The sequence below is a fragment of the Trachypithecus francoisi genome, unplaced genomic scaffold, assembly GCF_009764315.1.
Source record: "Trachypithecus francoisi isolate TF-2019V2 unplaced genomic scaffold, Tfra_2.0 Lachesis_group3, whole genome shotgun sequence".
NCBI classification, from domain to species: domain Eukaryota; kingdom Metazoa; phylum Chordata; class Mammalia; order Primates; family Cercopithecidae; genus Trachypithecus; species Trachypithecus francoisi.
Genome location: NW_022681468.1, coordinates 163,693,217 through 163,697,396, shown reverse-complemented (window position 1 = coordinate 163,697,396; position 4,180 = coordinate 163,693,217). Strand labels below are relative to the sequence as shown.

The 4,180-nt window shown below is 40.0% G+C and overlaps 1 pseudogene; it reads right to left on the bottom strand.

Annotated features, from left to right (window-relative positions):
* Nucleotides 1–1,812: 1,812 nt before the first annotated feature.
* Nucleotides 1,813–2,401, bottom strand: LOC117069457 (annotated as a pseudogene).
* Between the last annotated feature and the right edge of the window lie 1,779 nt (nucleotides 2,402–4,180).

Genomic DNA, 4,180 nt, shown 5'->3' with positions numbered 1-4,180 from the left:
AGAGATTTCTAAAGCAGTTATGTTTATCACGCATTGGCCATGAATGAGTTCTGGTGTATACCCTTGATGAAATGTGGCCTTGCCATTCTTTTTGTCACCATTCTGATATTTCTTTATTATTATTACTATTAGACGGAGTCCAACTCTGTCACCGGGCTGGAGTGCAGTGGCACGATCTCGGCTCACTGCAACCTCCTCCTCCCAAGTTTGAGCAATCCTCCTGCCTCAGCCTCCCGAGTAGCTGGGACTACAGGACTGCATTACCATGCCCAGCTTTTTTTTTTTTTTTTTTTGTATTTCTAGTAGAGATGGGATTTCTTCGTATCGGCCAGGACGGTCTTGATCTCTTGACCTCATGATCCACCGCCTTGGCCCTCCCAAAGTGCTGGGATTACAGGCATGAGCCACAGCGCCCAGCCTTCCATTCTGGTATTTCATTCTGGTTTTGATTTCATAGAACTTCTTTCAAATTTTTACCAGCCATTGGAATATCTTCTTTTATGAAGCATCGTTTAAGTCTTTTGCCCATTTTAAAACTAGACTGTTGGCCTTTTTATTTGTAGAAGCTCTTTTTGTGTTTTTATGTTTTTGTTTACCATTACACCTATTGCTTTAATACATACCGTCAATATCCCCATTATAGCAAGACAAAGAATACAGTCATAAAATAAAATGTCTTTTAGGCATTTATTATGCCAAGCACGTAAATTATTGTTCTCATTATGACATAAGAATAATACTCTTTTGGTGACAAAAGATATATTGTATTAGCTCAAGGTCCACTGAAGAGCTTCCAGTAAGTTGGAAAGTAAAATCTGGCCATGTTTTCTTTTTTTTTTTTTTTTTTTTTTTTGAGACGGAGTCTTGCTCTGTCGCCCAGGCTGGAGTGCAGTGGCCGGATCTCAGCTCACTGCAAGCTCCGCCTCCCGGGTTCACACCATTCTCCTGCCTCAGCCTCCTGAGTAGCTGGGACTACAGGCGCCGCCACCGCGCCCGGCTAATTTTTTGTATTTTTAGTAGAGACGGGGTTTCACCGTGGTCTGGATCTCCTGACCTTGTGATCCGCCCGCCTCGGCCTCCCAAAGTGCTGGGATTACAGGCTTGAGCCACCGCGCCCGGCCGCCATGTTTTCTATACAATAAATAGAACAGCAACAAGCTCTGCTATCCCTTAAGCATAAACTATCCCTTGACATAAACTGAAGTAAATGGCTTGTTACAAATAAAAATAAATAACATTTTAGAAACTAGTTAACATCACTGGCCCAAATGTGGTATTTACTTTCTTATGTATGTCAAGAAATTTCAACATGAAGTATATATTAAAAATTAGCAATAATTTCTGAGGTATACATGAGCCAAGCTGCTCACTCTTACTGTGGAAGCAAAACTAACTTCTGAAAATAATCTACAGAAATAATATGTAAACACATAGAGCTTGAGATAGACTAAGAACATCCTTCTGTGTTCTATGGACCAAAATACAAAGTTCTCCATTACATATGTAAATAAACACACTTTCATTAGTTTGGAATATATTGATATTACATGACTATGTGTATATTTTATGTACACCATAAAACAAATGTTGACAGTGTTTCCAGTGACAACATGCATTCTAGCCCCAACTACTGGAAAGGGTATAAAACCTTAATAAGGAAACTACTTTGCTTTGCTTTAACTAAAGTTTTTAAGTGAAAAACAAAGCCAACACTCCTTGTTGCATCATGGACTGAGGTCTAAAATGTTCAGAGTCAACAATCTCTTTGGTTGTTCCCTAATGTAACAAAGCACATAAGCATTTTCTCTCTGTTCACGAAGTCTGATCATCTTCAGCATTTTGTCTTAAAAACTGCTTTCCAAGTATGAGGGATCCATGCTGTTACGTTCTTTCTGTTGCCTTCTTTACACCTGATGTGGCCATATAGGTTGGCACCTTGTAGCACCACACCCATGATAACCATGGCTAGCTACCCTGAAGGAGAAGAGGCCACAAAAGAAATATATCACCCACAGCACTGGACAGGCATTAAGTCCCAACCAAAAGATTGGATTCAGCCTCTGAAACAAGTTCGTCCTCCCGAGAGGATGCCTTTCTGGACTCGAGCAGCCAGTGGCTCTTTCCATCTTCATCATGTGATTCCAACACCGTAGACCCACCACTAGTCCACCTGTGACATTCGTCACTGCCCTAAAGTCACATGACAATTGTCACCATACAAGCAGTAAAACTGCTGCTGACCAATTTGCAAAGAAGATAGACCACAATTGCACTGACTCGAAAGAATAACTGGAAAAGCGAGGCCGCTGGATATCTGATTTTGGATTGTTTTGTTAGTTGTCTCTTCTGCATCCAACACTGAAATGTCTTCAGTGTCATCATTACTGTCCTGATGCAACATGGCAACCCTCTGTCGGTCCCCCAGTATCACTTTTCAAAAAATTACTATGGCCTTTTATTTTCTTAATATCTATTATTGTTAGTTCTCTGAATTTGTTCATTTATTGTTTATTTATTGCTGTTCTAGGTTGTTTGCATCTCCAGATAGATCAGCTTTTAAATTTTCCCCAATTTTTAAAACTGTTCTCTTGGAAATATTCACAAGTTTACAAATAAATTTGTAAAACTAATCCTGTAAGTTTCTATAATATTATCTAATCTACAGCACATAGTCTAATTTTTCTAACTGATCCAATAATACCTTCAATAGCATTTTTCCCATATAGCCCAAGAACCCATTCAGGATCACACATTTTGCTAGTTACTGTGTCCACTTGGTCTGTTTTTAGTCCAGAACAGGTTGTGGCTGTTCTTGATGTTTCACCGCACAGTAGTTTCTGTAGACAAAAGTATTTTGTAGAATGCACCTCTGTGTGAGTCTTTCTCCTGATCAGATGCAGGTTATGTATTTTGGGAAGACATATGACATAAGCGATGTTGCTTTTCTTGCTGCGTTATTGTAGGAAATGCACGATGTCGGTTTATCTCACCGTGGGTCACACGGATCACTTAGTGGAGTTGGAATCTGCCAGTGTCTCCACTGTCAAGCTACTTATTTTCCTTTTTAAATGGCTGACTGTTCTTTGGGGAAATTATTTGAAAATGTTTAACTATCTTAGTTTTAACATGCAGTGATGATTCTTGCTTGCTGCTTGTAAAATGGTGATTTTCTAATTTCACTGTTCCTCTACGTTTATTAGTTGGTATCATATCATAGGAAGCACTCCTCCTCTTTTTCTACTATTACTTTCTGTAGAGACTCATGGTTTCTTGTTTTATTCAATGTACTTTAACCCATTACTGTCATTATTTATTGTTATTCTCAAATCATCCAAGATTTCGACAATAGGAGCCTCTTCAAGCTGACTCCTGTATTTAGCATGTCCCCAATATTTATTGTTTGAGATTTGTCTCAATTTTTTTATCTTTAAAAAATTTAAAAATTTCCCCAGGTTTATTGAGGGATAAGAGACAAACAAAATAGTATGCATTGAAGGCATACAAGGGGGTGATTCCATATAAGCGTACATTGGGAAGTGGTTCCCATATGAACTGGTTAGCAGAGCCTTCAACTCACATAGTTACCTTTCTTTCTACACTTACTTTCTGGAGCAACAGGATTGCCACTCATATTTCCCCTTGGTTCCTTTTTTTTTTTTTTTTGAGGCGGAGTCTCGCTCTGTCGCCCAGGCAGGAGTGCAGTGGCCGGATCTCAGCTCCCTGCAAGCTCTGCCTCCCGGGTTCCCACCATTCTCCTGCCTCAGCCTCCTGAGTGGAGCAGCTGGGACTACAGGCGCCGCCACCACGCCCGGCTAGTTTTTTTGTATTTTTAGTAGAGACGGGGTTTCACCGTATCAGCCAGGATGGTCTCGATCTCCTGACTTTGTGATCCGCCCGCCTTGGCCTCCCAAAGTGCTGGGATTACAGGCGTGAGCCACCGCGCCCGGCCCCCTTGGTTCCTTTTAATAGAGAATGATATTTAGAAAACAAATCTAATTGCTCTGAAGTATTATTGCTTTGAGACCTTTTAGAGGGCATTATATTATGATATAATAATGCTATTTCATTACACACTAGAAATTAATGAGCATGTACTGATGTCACCCATAAAATCCTTCCTTGTCTTTGAACTTTCCCTATTTGTAACCCCTTCCATAAGATTCCCAATTTTTAACAAAAT